This window comes from Protopterus annectens, chromosome 12.part0 (assembly GCF_019279795.1).
Source record: "Protopterus annectens isolate FY-2018-M chromosome 12.part0, PAN1.0, whole genome shotgun sequence".
NCBI classification, from domain to species: domain Eukaryota; kingdom Metazoa; phylum Chordata; order Ceratodontiformes; family Protopteridae; genus Protopterus; species Protopterus annectens.
Window position 1 is genome coordinate 340,863,182 of NC_056746.1, and position 17,632 is coordinate 340,880,813.

The 17,632-nt window shown below is 41.9% G+C and overlaps 1 protein-coding gene across 1 annotated transcript in view; it reads left to right on the forward strand.

Moving 5' to 3' along the window:
• ZC3H7A (zinc finger CCCH-type containing 7A) overlaps positions 1 to 17,632 on the forward strand; it is a 1,693,893-nt gene that overhangs the window by 16,428 nt on the left and 1,659,833 nt on the right. The gene's annotated exons all lie outside the window — the stretch shown is intronic.

The following is a 17,632-nucleotide window of genomic DNA, read 5'->3' on the forward strand; positions in this document are numbered from 1 at the left end:
GCCAATAAATTTAAATAGTTGAAGGGGATGATTTCACAAAATGATAATGGCCAACAACCGCCAGTAAAAGCAGAGAGGAATATATGGTCAAATTAACTTAAGGGGCAGGCAACTAGAAAGACAGTCGTGTTAACAGAACTGGGTGGGAGGGTGTGAATAATTTCTGTCGACTCACAAGAGACAGAGCTGTGGTCTCTTTTCAAGCGTAATATGCAGTTAAAAGCAGAATACAAGTAAAACAGTGTAGAGAAAACAAATCACAGTATACAAAATAGAAAAAGGCAGTAAAAGTAATACAAAATACAACAAATAAAAAGCAAACTAACCTTTCCCTCATAGCAAACTGTAGCAGAATCTGGGTGAGCCTTTCCAGTAACAATAAAACTAATACAAACTATTTAAACTGCATTTATTTAAACTGCATTTACTAATATGTAATATGTGATCTGATGTTGTAAATCTTTGTTTATTCATTACCATTAGGACCTCAGTTCCGTCGTCGGAGCCGATACGACCGTTTCCAAGCTTGTGCCAGCCAAAAACTCTCAGCTATGACCTACCCATAATGCCCCTCGCCTAGTTACACCAGATCTCGTTTGCCGCATTCCTAGTCAGATATGCTCGCCATTTCTCTCAAAGCTAAGTAGAAAATTGTTAATTTTAAGACAGTTTCTCTTCAGAATTATTTAATTTTAGTTGTTAGCCTTTTTCTCACTGTCACCTATAACCTAAGCCTATTTCCTACCCTTTTCCTTGGTAATTTAATTTTTTACCTTTATTGGTGCTGTCCCCCTCTCCTGTCTTTGACAGGCCTTTCCTTTTTACTAGTGGTATTTTTTTTTAAAATAACATCATTAGTATTTAGGTTCATAGGTAAGTACTAGGCTATCTGCCCGAGGGCATCTGTAAGCCTAGCCAGAATGTGTTGGCTTTCGCTGCCCCCTTAGTTTAGTTCCCTGCACCTCTGTCCAGCAGAGCCATTAGTTCCCTGTGCCTCTGTCCAGCAGAGCCACTGCAGTGATCCCTGGGGTAAATTTTCTGTTTCCCATCCACTCGTCAAGGTTTCTCTTGAAGAGTGTTAGTGAGGGGCTCTGCCTAATGTAGATTGGAATCCTGTTCCAAAGCATGGGGAGTCTCTGGGACAGTAATCTATCCCTCCAGCACGCCCTATTTATCGTTGTGGTGAGGTTTAGATCCCTAGAGAGTGTGGCTCTCGGGATTTGTTTTTTTTTAGGTGGAGCATGTCCATCAATTCTGGGTTGGACATGGCCTTGTATGTCAGGCAGAGATCACCTCTGTGTAAGCGGTATGCAACTGAGTACAGCTGGAGTTTCTTCAGTCTGGCTGCATAGGGCATCTGTTTGAGGCCAGTAATCCTGTTGGTGAAGTACTTCTGTGGTCTTTCCAGCTGTTGCAGGTGTCTTGTAAGGTACATCCCAAATGGGGTATTGTACTCTATGATGGGTCTGATGAGTGATGAGTAGAGGGGCACAATAACCTCTTTTGTTCTAGATGCAAACCCTTTTTTGATTAGGCGGGCCACATAGAAGGATTTTCTAACCATCTTGGCAATATGATTATCAAAGGAGAGATTACTGTCTACTTGGGTCTCCAGTTCCCTTATTATATTTTCTGTATTTAGGGGACTACCACGTTTGTGGTAGTTCATGGGTACTTTGTTTTTTCCAAAGGGGATGACTATGCACTTTTTGGCATTTAGCTTGAGGCCATGATTTTTTCACCAGGTATCCGTTTCAGTGAGACCCTTCTGGAGGATGTCTGTATCAGCTGGAGAGTCAGTTATGGCCCCCAGTTTGCAGTCATCTGCGAACTTGGTCAGCCATAGTCCTCCTGTGCTTGCCTGTACCTCTGAAAAGTATATACCAAACAGGAGGGGTCCCAGGACTGAGCCCTGGGGGACGCCACTTGTAACTGATTTAGAGTCGGACCTAGAGCCTGCAACTCTCACCATGTGGGTTCTATCCATGAGCCAATTGGCAACCCATCTCGTGATGTAGGGGTTTATGTTCAGGCTGGTGAGCTTGTCTATAATACCAGAATGGGGAATGGTGTTGAAAGCCTTTGTGAGGTCTAGGTAGGCTGTGTGGACCTCCTTTCCCTTGTCTAAAGCCTTGGTAACCATCTCAAAGAAGTCCACCAGGTTTAGGAGGCATGATCTGCCCTTAACAAAGCCAAACTGGGTAGGGTCCAATATTTGAAGGTTCCCAATGTCTCCATTAATGAGTTCCATGATGATGCGCTCCATGACCTTGCAGACCAGGCTAGTCAGGCTTATAGGGCGATAGTTCCCGGGGTCCGTTGTGTCTCCACCTTTGTGGAGCGGGATTACTGTTGCTGTGCACCACTCTATGGGTACGTAGCCTGTAGAGAGGCTGAGTTTGAACAGTGTGTTTAGGTGAGGGGTTAGTTCATTTTGGAGTTCGTGTAAGACACAGCCTGGGACACCGTCCAGTCCCATTGAAGCTGTGTTTTTGGCTTTGGATAGGGCTGTTTTAACCTGTGTGTCAGTGATTGCCGGGGCTCTACATTCTTCTGGCATGGTTATAGGCCCTTTAGGGGGTGAGAGGGGGGTGAGGTTTGCGCTAAACCTGTCTGCCAGAATGTTGGCAATATCAGTCAGTTCAGTGTATTTTGTGCCATTCTGCACTAATTCAGAGCAGATTTGAAAGTTTCCAGGTTCTTGACATAGCTAAAGAATGCTTTGTGGTTATCTTTGGAGTCCTTGACAATTTTTCTTTCGAAGCTAGCCTTGGATGATTTTATGAGGGATCATAGTTTCTTGCTGATACTGATCAGGGATGTCTTTCCTTCTTGGGATTTTACTCTTTTCTGTACTAGTTTCTTCCTTCGATTGTATAGCTTGTTTATGACAGGGGTCCACCAGACTGGTTTCCTTTTCTTGGAGGAGTGAGTCTTGGTTTTGCTGGGGATAGCATGATCCATGCATTCTTGCAGGTGCTCATAGAGTGCATTTGCAAGGGATTCAGCAGCTTGGACATTGTTGCCCTTTAGCATGGGGGCTGTGAACCTTTCCACCTCGGTCGTAAGTAACGTGAAGTTTGCTTATGAAAAGTTTTTCACGGTGGTTTCCTTGATTGGGGGTGGGGGCAGAATGTAGATATCCAGAGTGATTAGTATATGGTCTGATCTGAACAGCGAGTGGTTGACCTCTGGTGTAGAACACTGGTCACCCATGTTGGTGATGACCAGGTCCAATATGTTGTCACCTCTGGTGGGGGTGAAGACCAGTTGATCCAGGGCGTTCGAGTTTATAAATTCTAGGAAGCGTTGGGCAAGGGAGTTAGTATTTGAGTAGTTCTCCCAGTTAATGTTTGGGTAATTGAAATCACCCAATATTAGGGCGTTTGGTAGGACCTTCATATTTTCCAGTGTCTCTAGAAATGCGGAATGTGGGTCCTGGGTCATGGTGGGTGATCTGTAGCAAGTTACAATTTGAATTGCAGTTTTGCCCGTTGTTAGTTGCACATGGATGATCTCTGAGGCATTGTGCTGTGCCACTAACCTGGAGGTGTGGGTATCCTTGATGAATATGGCTACACCCCCGCCTTTTGTGTTTCGGCCCAGGTTCTGTGGCCGAAAAGTATGGTATGAATTATAGCCTGTTAGTGCTGGGGTGCTCTCTGGAGCCTTAAACCAGGCTTCTGTTACTGCACAGATGTTGATGTTCTCCATACTGAGGAGTGCCTCGAGTGCATGCATTGAATAGCATTATCCTCAGTTTTTGGTTACTTGTGCTATTTACGGTGGTGGGTTTTTCTTTTGAGCCTTGCCTAAAAAGGCACTATGGGGTCTGCAAAAGCTTTGGCCAGTATTCGAAAGCCTAAGGCTGACAGGCGCAAGCCATTTCTTGCGAAGCAACGTGGCTTGTTGAGCATGTCATCTCAGGTGGACAGACACTGGATTCCCTTTGAATGACACCAGAAACTTAGCAAATTGTTGAAATTGATCATTTTTTCTTTATACTGTGGCATCTTTCTTGATGAGGGCAGGATGCTACTCAGGGTCAGGGTCATACCGGCCTAGGCTACGTGCTCAGAAAGCTCTTCCATGTCTCTTTTCATGTAGTTCAGGGAGGTATGCCTCAGGTCATTCTCACCAACATTGACAATGACAGAGTCGTATTTGTACTTGTTCTGGAGGGACCTGAGTGCTTGTGTTATGTGGCAGATCCTGGTACCTGACAGGTAGCTAACTGTAATCTTCTCCTTGTCCAGCCTACTTAACGGGACATCAGTGTGCCTGACTATAGAGTTGCCTATTACTAGTGTGTTGGGTATGTTATTTTGCCTTAAGGGCTGTGATTGCATGGCACACTGATTATGTGAAGTATGTGTTTCATGGTTTGTGATGGGGTGTGGAGGTTGCTTGGGTGTCTGCTTTGGAGGCCTCTGTTGCTTTTGCAGGTTTTTATTTAGAACCCCCGAGTATGTTTTTGTGTATTTATGTATGTTATTTGCCGGTGTTGGTTTAGTAGGTCTATGTGAGACTGGTGGTGTGTTGCAAGTATTTTCCTTCTCCTCTTGACTGTCAGTTCCAGTCTTGGGTTGAGAGAGCTTTGCCTCCACTTTGGCTATATAATTGCATCTCTCGCATATATTAGTGTTTGGTGGTAGGAGGAGAGGGTTGTCTGTGTACATGAGGCAGTTGTAACATTGCCTCAAAATGTCCAGATTCACCAGTTGGACTGGAGAGTACACCTGAAACTACCCTTTGGACATGCCTGAATATGTAAAGTGAGCTGTTTTACTGATTGGCTGGTCGGGACAAATAGACAGCCTTGTCCTTCTGGACAGTATAGGGGGGTCTAGTGCTAGGGTTAATTAGTGCTTGCTATGAGTTTTGAGCAAGTGCTGGGCTGTGAAATGCATGGTTTGAGTGCTTAAGTTGAAAGTTTGTATAGTTCCAAGGGAAAAATTTGAAAGTAGACTTAGTGGAGCTGGGAATAGTTTAACCATAGCTGCCCAGTGCACAAATGCAGTTTTTATAGCAGGGAAATGAAAGATATAGAAATTAGCCCAAAATGGCCAATAAACTACTAACGTCTGGGCTGGAACCACTCCTCCAGAGACAGATAGGCTGCTCAAAGCTACCCTCTCTCACAGGTGAACAGAGAAACTTCCTTCTATCCAAGTAAGGTATGGGCAACACAGAAACTTGTAACACAGCCCTGGATTCAGCAATAACCTGAAAACTGGACTGTATTAGTTCAGAAAGGCGGGAAACAAGTATACATTTTTTTTTTTTTTCCAGAAAATAAAGCAGATACAATAAAAAAAAAAACACTTTAAATGCACAGAAATGGCAATCGCACTTTAGTATGTAGCCTACAACAGTAAAACAGATTATTTAAACACAAAAATGACTTAGTTCAAGTACAGGCAGCAAATAAGTACAATATGTAGCAGAAACAAGCTTTTTAAATCACAGAAATGCTAAAAAATTGGCGTTTTAGGTGGAATTAGTTAGACAGCAAGAAAATGCAGAACAATTATACTTAATCATTCCAAAGTCTCTCTTTTGTCTCTCTGCTGCTGTAGAACTCTGCAGGACACCTGGCAGGCACTTGCTGAGCTGAATACAAGCGCAAAAAAACATGCAAATGCGTTTTTATAGCAGGGAAATGAAAGAGATAGAAATTAGCCCAAAATGGCCAATAAACTACTAACTTTTGGGCTACAGCAAACAAGGCACAGAAATTTCAGAAAGAAACAGTTCAAATAAGCAGGCACAACAAGCCTTTAACCAGAAATTCCCAGCTCAAAAGGGCAGAATCTAGCCTCTCCTACCATAAGAGTGCAGACCACAAACCTTCTTAATGTAAAATAACTGGCCTGGAGCCCAAGTGCTTAAACCAGAACTAATACACTTGTAGAATAACAGACACTGAACCTTCAGTCAGCAATTCCCAACTTAGAAGGATGTAAGCTGCCTGTCCTGCCACAACAGTGCAGACCACAAACCTTCTCAGTGTAAAACAACAGGTCTGAAGCCCAAGTGCTTTAACCAAAAGACAGAATAACAGTTACAGTTTAATCAGGTTATTACCAAGCAGTAATAAATACAGCAGAATAAACACAATTGAGTACTTTTAAGAAGAGGCAAAGGCAAAATAAGGTAATAAAGTAGGAATAAGCACAAATACAGTAAAAGCAGATAAAGTGCAAATTTTTTTATATATAACAATAGAAGACAAGTAAACTGATTTAAACAAATTACCCAATTAACCGGTAAAAAACCTCAGAACTGAGCCCTGTTCCAGCAGTCTTCAATCAGACAAGTTTGGGGCCTAATTGGGTATGCCTATTCAGATGTTCTCTCTTTATTAGGCAGGATGAGCTAATGAGACTAGACTAGGATAGAGCTGGGATAGGGCTGAACAGATGGGAATGGTAGGAGTGTCTGAAATCAAAATATGATCTCACTGTACTCGGTTGAGTGAGCAAATGAGATGGGCCCAGGAGGAGTGTTCAAACACAAATTTACAGGAGGGGAGGTCAATTCCAAAGCCACCAAGATTAATACCACAACAAGAACAGGCAGGGTAGGTGGGGAAAACTAACTGCAGACAGTGAGAGAGCTCACAATTTTCAGTGAACAAATAAATAAGCAGATAAATGCAGTATCTATTTTTAACACAATATTCAATGAAACAATAAAACAGAAAAAATAAAATACAGTACTACCTTATAACACTGCAAGTTTGTACTTATCTCAGCTTGTAATAAAGTTGATGTAGGTATGTAAAAGCTAACCAAACAGCTCAAGTATGCAACAATTCAGCAGAAATAATTTCAGAGATAAGGGACTAAGACTTTAAGGCACAGAGAAACCCTCTAGGCTAAGACTTCTACACCGAATATCAATTAAGTGAGAAGAATAAACCATTAACTGCAGACAGAGAGCTCACAGTTTTCAGTGAGCAAATAAATAAGCAGATAAATGCAGTACTATTTTTAACACAATAGTCAATGAAACAATAAAACAGAAAAAATAAAATGCAGTACTATCTTATAACACTGCAAGTTTGTACTTATCTCAGCTTGTAGTAAAGTTGATGTAGGTTTTCTCCCTTAATTTTTCTATAGGATAGCCTTGTTGCCTTACTATGTCAGACAAAGCTAAGTTGAGATTTAAACAGTGTGACAAGTGTAGACGTAAGATGCCTAACTCAGATACACATGTTCATTGTGTCTACTGTTTGGGCGTGGATCATATTAAAGCTGACAGTGACATTTGTGCTAGTTTTAGTAATTGTACACTAGCAGAATGTAAAAATAAACGTATCTTAAAAAGATTACTCGACACCTTTTTCAGAGTCTCTGTCTGAGTCAGAGGTCTCACCCCCTCCAAAGACCAAAAAACATAAGGAAAAACGGATTACTCAAGACACCTTTTTCAGAGGCTCTATCTGGGTCGGAGGTCTCACCCCCTCCAAAGACCAAAAAACATAAGGAAAAACAGATTACTCAAGACACCTTTTTCAGAGACTCTGTCTGGGTCAGAGGTCTCACCCCCTCCAAAAACTAAAAATAATTCATTCAGCTCCTGCATCTCTGTCAGTTACGGAACTGAGTTGGCTTTGTGCTTTGCCGGCCCCCTCGGCACAGACCTCTTCGGCACCCGGCTCGGTGCCGTCCATGATATTCACCCCTAGTTCGGTTCCGACTTCGGCACCACTGATTTCAGTGTCGTCCTTGGATCCGACATCGGCTCTGATGACTGTACCTGCTTCGGCACCATCCCCAGCCACGGTGCCGACAGTTTCTTCAGCTCCAAAACATGAATACCTGCCAAGGACAAGGTACTTCTCTCCGGTGCATACTGTCTAGGTTCCGACAGCAGTGTTTTCCCTGTCGGCACTGTCCACCCTTGCTGCATCAGTTCCGTTGGAACTGATGCTCTCCCGAAGCAGTGCTTGGACCATCCGTACCTTGGTACCTAGCCCGGCGCCTATTTTCTCACTGGCATCATCTGTGTCCATGGCTTCGACGGCTTCCAGTTCTCTCAGAGCTCCTCACCTGGAGGTGGGCTCCTCACGGTGAGGAGTGACCCCGGTTCCGAGGTTGTTCCTCCCGGTTCCGGACTCCCATCCCTCCTCAGGTGGGCCTGCTGTACAGGTAGTGGACTCGCAGTCAGCACCAATGACATCAGTATCAGAACCCTCCCCTAGCATGCACCTCTCCCAACCCTCTATTTCGGGACCCCGGGCATGGGAGTCACAAGAACCCTCTTTGAAGGGAACCCCTTCTCCGGAGTCCTCCTCAGAAGATCTCGCTGGGGAGCCACCCCAGAAGAAATGGTACAAGTGGAAGCACCTTGATTCTATTACTGAAGACACTGATTGTGATGAGGGGGAAGTGGCCCCATGGTCTTCCCCAGATGACATCCATTCGGAGACATTCTCGACATCCTCAAGCAGCAGGGAGACTGGAAGTCTTATAACCCTTCTTCTGAGGAATCGGTCTTTCTGCAGGCCCTCCGTGCCCGGCTGTCTACTTCCTGGGTGACTCCATCGGCAGATAACCTTGTTAAAATCATTGTGCAGCATGCCTGGAAGGCCCCGGACAATGTAGAACCTGTCTATAGAACCTGTCCTTCAGAGGCCAGACAAAAAATTTTATCTACACCTGAAGACCAGCCCCACTGGTCCTAGCAGTTGACAGTTGATTCTATGGTCATGGCGGTGGCCACCAAGATGGAACTGGCAGAAGATAGTTCCACCATCCATCCTCCAAACAGAGAGTCCTGGACCATGGGCAGACTAGGGAAACGGACCTATGCTTCAGCGACATTCGGTCACCTTACTATCTGACACACTCTACTCGCCTCTAAGGAGACCTAATTATTGAAATGTCTCCCTCTTTGGTGGGGTATTGCCTGATGAGGTGTGTGATACTGTTGCCTTCTCTATGCCTATTCATAAAATCCTATAATACCTGACTACTGTTTTGCATGCAGGAACCTCAGCTTCGACGTTCACTGTACATTTAGCAGCTATCGCCAGTTTTCATAATGATCTTGATAATTCTTCATTGATAATTCTTCATTTATGTCACACCGCCTACGCAAGACCTTTTTGAAAGGAGTATTACATGTTAAACCTCCAGTCAAGCCTCCCTTGGAGCCCTGGGACTTGACTTTGGTACTTCAGTCTCTCACAGGTTCTCCTTTCGAGCCTTTTGATTCATGTGATTTGCAATTTTTGTCATGGAAAACCTTGCATTTAGTAGCACTTATCTCAGTGGGAAGAGTATCTGAGCTGCACGCTTTGGGTGTCAGGAGTCCTTGCTTGATCTTCCACACGGATAGGGTGTCCCTTCGTACTGACCCTTCTTTCTTGCCCAAGGTTATTTCTGGCTTTTCCATTAACCAATCTGTTGACCTGCCGGTTTTCTTCCCTCAGTATTCTAACAGAGGGGAGTACCTTTTGCACACCCTTGATGTGCATCGGCAGCTTCGTTGTTATTTGGACAGGACTAAATCTTTCTGGAAAACAGATCAATTGTTTGTGGCCTTTGCAGGGCCCAGTTTGAGTAAACCTGTTTCCAATGTGACTTTATCCTTCTGGCGTAGAAACATCATTACCTTTATCTACCAACAGAATAAGCTATCCTTACCTTCCAGAATAAAGGCTCATTCTACCAGATGTATGGCTACTTCTATAGCATTTCATTCAAGAGCCTCTATGGATGATATCTGCACAGCAGCCACTTGGGCAAGACCTCATACCTTTATATCTCATTACAAACTGGATTTGGCCTCCAGAGGATGGGCATATTTTGGTTCTGTGGTGCTCAGGAATATCCTTCCTTAGGGCCACCCAGGACTCAAGTAGCTGGGGACTCTGTCCTAGTGGTAATGAATAACCAAAGATTTACAACATCAGATAAAGAAGTTATGTCTTACCATAACATTCCATCTGTGTTGTAGATCTTTGTTCATTCATTACTTCCCGCCCTCCTTCCCCCTGCTTGGACTCCTGGTGGACTTTAGAAAATCCTGGTTAGGGTATTTGCTCAGACAGAGCCTCCTACTATTTTTTTTTCTATTACTACATCTATTATCTAAGGGTGTGCAAACTCGATCTGAATTAACTAGGAGAGGGGCAGTATGGGTAGGTCTTAGCTGAGAGTTTTTGTTTGGCGCGAGCTTGGAAGCGGCCGTATCGGTTCCGAGAACGGAACGAGGTCCTAATGGTAATGAATGAACAAAGATCTACAGCACAGATGGAACGTTATGGTAAGACATAACTTCTTTTTTAATGTAGTATAAGTTCTTTTATGCACATATATGTAGCCAGCTCTGTGACATGGAGGGTTAAATCCTTAATAGCAACACAGATAATTTGAAATCTGATGGTGACCCAGATACTCAAATAGCTGACTGGTGGTGGTGTTGGTGGTGGTGGTGGCCTGGGGTGAGTGCCTTGGAACATCTGGATATTAAAATATTCCATATACAGTAAAGTCACTGGGAGTGAGCACTGTGCCTGCATGACAGATTTAGAGTGAACCTCTAGAGGGAATTTATCCCACACAACATGCAAATTCCTTTCAGTTCTGAATTAGTATTCAAAATCTATGCAATCTATATGATACACCTCCTTTTCAAACATATATTCTACATTTATGCGTGTATGTATGTATATATGGATTCACTTTATAATCTCAAAATACTGAAATATCCAACTTCAATATCTCGAGACTATAAAGCCGAAAACTCACAAACCCAAAAACCAAACCGTGAAGGTCAACAAAACACTTCACCACACATACAAACACAAATACACCTACCTCCTGACACTACAACAAAGCAAAACAACACACATGAACACAACAAAACATACACACACCTACCCTTCACCCCCGCTACTTGTATATACTAACTCGAGGTCTCACTAAACACCGAAAGACAGAAAAACTACCACCACAAATTCTAAATCCCCCCTGCACAAACACACATCTCATTTTGCTTTCATTCCTTTGTATATTGAAAGTTTCCGTAGAGGATATAGAGGTGTACATAGCAGAATCAGTACAGAATCCTTTTTTACTTTTTAATAATTTTATTTACCAACTGCAAATTTTCCATCTTTAATAATAGTATATTCCACGTGCATGGTACAATTTTAACCATTACTCAGAACTAATTTATTCTTCACCTTTCATATACTAGTGACTTAATAGCAAATTCCATTTCCACTGCTTTGCTGTAAATTTTTAGGTGCTTACATATAACAGTCATAAAACCAGGGCATTTTCCAAAGAGCTGACAGATGCTCCAGTTGCTTTGCGCACTGTCCTGAACCTGTCTGTGAAATTATCCCAACCCATCTTCCTTCTTTTCCTGGTATACTTTCACCCCTTTATTCTTCTTCTTTTTTATTTAGTGAACCAGTGTGGAAGTTCTTTACCTGTCTCCGTGTTTCTTATTAACTTGGGATACTTAGTTATCTTAGACCCTAGCTTATCCGTCTCTCTTCCTTCATGTCTCCGTGGCCTTTTTCTTGCCTTCTTGTTTCTTTCCAGTAACTGTCCATTTTTGACATCTTCCAATATTTTTATCACCTCTCCCCACATGGCACAATCCCCTTTTTTCCACTTGGGTGTAATAACTTTTTTGCTGCTGATATTCTCAGCATTATTAATTGTTGAGTGCAGGCTAAGGATTTATGCCTAGAGTTCCAACTCAATAACATGATTTCTCATGTCGGCTCATACTGTGCCTCCAGTAGTCAACTTAAGTAGTTCTGGATGGCTAGTTTCAGCTAGCTCAGACCCTGACACTCTCAGAAAATAATCTGCCAGGACCCTGCATCTCTAACACTCTCTGTTAGTCTGAGACATTAGTGTGGGAGAACATTTTTGGAGCCTAGTAGGTGTATAAAACTGTGTGGGCACTGCCATGCAAAAATTAAAAATCTAGATTTTTGTGGCATGTCGTGGCCCCATGCATACCCCCACCACTGTTCCTTTCAATAGGCTTTCCCTAGTCTGTCAGACCAATGTTGCTTTAGCTTTTCTGTTGACCCTTATAGTTGTCTGTTAAAATCCTATAAGCCCTGGAATTTATTTTTACGTTATACATATTACCTGACTTAGTTTTGGCCAGAAAGTTCACCTGCTCTGCTGTATTCCAGTCCCCCAACTTCTGTTAAAAATTATCATGAAATTCTGCCATCAGCCCTGTGTCTGCCAAATGATACCTTAAATTCCAATTTTGCCTGGCTCCACTCCTTAATTCCCTTTTCCTGTATTATTTGCTCTTAGTATGTTGGTCCTACCCTTAGTTGGTTCCATCTTTTTGCAGCCAGTCCTTGCTTTTTCCCCAGTTGTTTTCACGGTATCAATTCCTATAGGAGTCAGCCTCATCATCTTTGTTATATCCTTCAGTACCTGGACAGCACACCCTTCAACATGCCTTTCTACTTCTCTAGACTTGCATTGTATCCAGATATCCTCCCCCTCTAACCTTTGCTCTTCCACTTCACAGTATGTAGCTCCATGCGAAGTAGGTAGATCAGTCTCTGATGCGTTACTTGGTAGTATAATTTCAGGTCGGGCATACTCAGCCCCGTCTGTTTGACTGGTAGGATTAACATTTTCTATTTGACTACCAGCTTTGTATTGTTCATAGGTTCATAGACTAATAGTAGGCTAATTGCCCTTGTGGGCGATTTTAAGCCTGGCCAATTGCTCCATGTTAGAATCAAACCCTGCACTTTGTGTTTGTAAGGCAAATATCTTAACCATTATGCCAACCTTCTGCCCATTCTTCCAGATTAATTTCCTAATCTCCCACTTCATCCTTTACCACATACCCTCTTCTGGGCTTTCATAATATGCTCGCCCTGTTTATAAAATTTGATGGAGCAAAAGCATCTGTAAAGCTTGGATTTTGTTGTCTGTATCCATGTTCATCAATTCCCATCAGATGTCTTTTCCTCCCCTTTCTTTCATTCTCCTCCCACATCTCTTTTGCCACCTGTTCAGTCTTCTGATTTATGTTGTTGTTCTTCTTTCGGCTTTTCCCGGTTAGGGGTCGCCACAGCGGAACTCCGGTCCACTAAAGATTGTCAGTACGTTTTTTACGGGTGGCGAGGTGCCAGCTCGACGCCCAACCTTCAAAGAAAGCACGCCCATTCTACGCATGTCTTTCGAACACCACTCGACCACAGGGAGGACATGCAGACTCCACACAGAAGGCGCTGCAGCCGAGAATCGAATGGGAGAACCTCTTGCTGTGAGGCAACAACGCTACAGCTGCACCACTGCGGCTTCCTGCTTTATCCATTCCCCCAAATACCTCATTGTATCATGCCCCCATATGTATGGATAATTTTGAACCAGATCAAATGTTGGAACTTAATTTATAACAATAGATTTTGTCTTAACATTGTTCAGTCTATATCCTGCAATCTGCTGATATTGCACAACACTGCAAATAACTTGGGTATGTCCCTCTCGGAGTTAGTAATGTAGAGTTTGACATCTTCTGCTGATATTGCCACCTTTTCCTGCCTTGTATACTACCTATAGCCCTAAGTTGTAGAGTTTCTTATTATATCTACAAGAAGTTCTATATATAAGGCAAACAGCAAAGGCAAAAGCGTGCAGCCTTTCTAAGTTCCTCTTGTATGCCCACAATTTCCTAATAGAATCCCTGCTATTTTTACATAAGCTTCAGCGTGTTCATAAATTCTCTTTTTACTAAATTTACCTACTGCTATGGTAGCTCAAGTCTTAACTAAACCATTTTCAAGAATCTCCACGGTCCCAGAGCCCTTACAAACCTAGTCAAGTTCAACCTGTATTCCCAAGGGTGTCTGGTTCAAGTAGACATTAAAATCAGCACCTTTTGCCCATGTCTAAGAGGGACACAGGTGGAACCCCCGCGGTGGAATTCCGGTTACCCATCCAGTCCTACAAATTACACTTAAATAGGGCCAATAAGGGGCTTTGTTTAACATGAATAGGAAGATAAGGTCATAGGAGGTTACCTGGCTAATGGCTCTAAGGCCCTTACACCCTTACAAACCTAGCCAAGGTCTTTCTACATATACCCTACAGCCTTTTTCTCATTCTTGCGTATCGTTCCATTTTACCAGTTCCTCAACATTATTCTTTAATTTATCCCAAATATCCCTGTTTCTTGTGTGTTCTGTTGCAGCTGACTTACCAGTGTGAGTAGTGTCACTTTTACCCATTTTCTTAACGCTCCTCTGTTCAGCAGATATGTGTGAATGTGTTAGTGCCTGTTCTCATCCTGTTGAAACATTTAATCCAGTTAAAATTATTGGTGGATGATTTGAAATAATTATTGGATGGGTGTTCAAACTCCTTATATCATGGTGGCATTCTGTACCTATCCAGCCTCACCCAGCTTTTCTATCTTAAGTGTAATGTGTAAATTCCTTAGCGTCTGGTATTGCCTTGATCACTTCCATTAGTATCGCTTTAGAAATCCTTCTTCATTCATTGCCATATACATCATCTCAGCCCTCCTGATGTATACATTATATATTAACTCCAGTCACCAATATGTACTGAGTCTTGATGTTCCCTGTTTACTTTATCCTTTTGAATGATTGCTTTCAAGTTCAGGCTTCAAGGGATATATTAATGTTGGGTTCATTTTAATTTTTTTATGTGCTTTAAGCAGGCAAAAAATAATAAACCAGACTGTAAATTAGCAGAATAAGGAACAGTGTGTTACTGAATTTTCACTATGAAATTTTGTGTCATGTAGGTGGTCAGTGTGTGTAAATTCTCCTTTTTTATTGTTGAACAGAAAGATTAATAAAGTCATTTTTTCACGTGTAACAAAAGTAATAAATGCTAAACAAATGGCAAAATTCATTGGGAACAAATGTGCTATAACTGCTGTTATATCAATATTGTTTAAAATTGTACTTGTTTTAAAACGTATTACTGGAGCTTTTCTCCTCGTGTCTCCACTGAAAATGGGCCACAAGCCCAGTTGGACAAACCCGGTTAACAAATGTCAATAAATAAATAAAAATAAAATAAATAATACTTAGTGGAGGTGTTTATCTGTAAATGGGTAAAAAAAAAGAAAACATTTCACATGTTTTAAGCAAACAAATCTGAATAAGTCTGAATCAGAACAAATTCCAAGTGAGTGTTAATACAAAATTGTTTGGCTGGGGTCTTTTAGATTTTATTATAATTTAATAAATAAACAGTAAAGAAAGTCACATTGTTTGCATTTGCTGCAGTTTTTCCTCAAATACATTTTCTCCTTACAAGTGCCCCCCACTGGAAAATAATCACCTTTGTACAGGGGGAGGTTGATAGGCATGTTGTGGGTGCATCATCTTGCAATGAGTCTGCAGTAGAAGTCAGGGAGGTAGCAGTAATCTCATCAGAGTGGGAGTGCATGGCTGGATAAGGGGCTGTGTCATGTGCAGAAGCAGATCAAGGTCCCATGCTGCATCTGTCAGTGTTTACACAGCATACCGGGGATATAAAGGCTGCAGAATGGAAAATCTCTTGATGGCTGTCTGTGTGACAGTTTCACTGTCATTGAATGTCACTTTGAATGGGGCATATAGTGCTCAAATCATGGTGACCTATCAGCTGGTCAGCAGAATCAGGGGAATCAGAAAATAAGTATTAACTAAGTAGCATGTGTGGAGTCTTGTGGCATGGTATTTTTGTGTAATAACAGTGTGGTTGCTTTCATAATTGTGTTTTCCGCAGTTAAGCAACAAAGTGTGCTTTCATAATTGTGTTTTCAGCAGTTAAGCAACAAAGTGTGCATCCCCCTTTAAAGTGATTTTCTGAAGTGAAGATATACATTGTGGCATTTGATGAATCAAGTACTGCAATGCATTTTTACACTTGTCTGTAGTTATGTATTTGGGTTGTTTTTAAATAAAAAGCTTTGTAAACTTTTTTATTAAACCCATGGCCCAAATAAATTTAGCATGATGATGTTTTATGTTGCGAAGACTAGGTCAAACAAAATTAGATTAGGAAGTCTCCAACATAAGACTAGTTAGGCAGCGTTTTGTATAAGGTTTTTATATCAAATACAGTGGACATACTCTGTTTATTTACCTTATTAGAGCACTGGCTACCTTGGAGTGGTCAAGTGACTCAGAGACAAGTTGTACTGCACTGTTTTGGAGCACAGCAGTAGTGATTAAATGCATTGTATTTGATATACGCCTGTTGCTGCCATTTTCAGAATCTGGGTAGTTAAGCCCTGCAGCAGAAGTACTATGAGACTGTGTGTGTGTGTGTGTGTGTGTGTGTGTGTGTGTGTGTGTGTGTCTGTCTGTCTGTCTGTCTGTCTCTCTCTCTCTCTCTTTCTCTGCCTGCCTGTCTGTGTGTAGGTGGCTGTGCAACAGCATTGTATGGTTTGGTAGGGAGAACAATAGCCCAGTTGTTCCAACTGCATTAAATGTTAAGATGCAGATGAGTTGCAAATGTATTTTTGCTCCATTTGGCTGTTACATGTCAATGAATCACTAGCTAGAGCCGTAGCACTACTAAAGCACAGCAGTGAACAGCAAAGTATTTTGGAGCTAACTTTTTCTGAATGTGGTTTTGGACACTTTAGGGGTAGGAGAGAGAATGGAGGAAATACAAGGAAAATCAGGTACGTTTCTTTAGTTTTTAATAACATACCTGATTTTCCTAGTATTTTCTCTGTCCTGTCTCTCGTATGTTCGGACTGTCTGGATTTCTAATTTTATTTATTTATTTTTGTTTAAAAAAATTTAAAAGTTACAGTTTATACCAGTGGAAGAAAGTCTGAGCGACTGGACCTTTTTCCATTGGTATATGCTCGGATTTACAATGGGAACACTGGTTGGGCTGACCAATCAGCGTGCTACTTTTTGAATGCTAATGGCCAGTCATTGTCTAATAAGTGATAATTGTCTGCCCAAATCTTTATTGTTATAGCAATAACCCCTACAGTGGGTAGTGTTGATTTTACCGTTATGGTTTTGTGGCGGTTTGGTCGAGAGCAGGGACCAAATAAAGTGCCAACAACAACCCACAAATCAACCCCAACCACCCAGTAATTGGTTATATGTCTATATTTACATTATTAAAGAAAAGAAATTCACTTACATTTTTAAAGTAATGTTATATGCTATTCCTCGCGTTCGCCGTCCAGCAGCCTGCGGCAGGCATCCGGTGCTGCTGGCGAGTGCGCGCTACGCATAGGTAAAGCAATGAGTAAAAGCAAGCTGCAAGATCTTTATTGCTTTTTGCTTTTTATAATATGTTAAACACAATTAACATGGCGGGAGACAACTAAAATGCTGGCTTTTCCGTTGCTTTGTTTATTAAACCGCTATATAACCCATTGCTATAATGGTATTTTAGATTTAGTTATGTAATGGAAATGCCGAAAGACCGGACCTTTTTTTTCCATTAAACTTTGTCCTATAATGTGCGCAGCCAATCAGCAGTGCGTTTTCATATTCATTTTGCCACCTGTCCAATATTTCCTTTATCAGGTCAGAGATAAATATTGAGGTAAAAGGATGTAGCCAGATTGATAAAGATATATCTACAGACTAAGTAAAGTAAAAAAGGAAAAAATGGAGGGA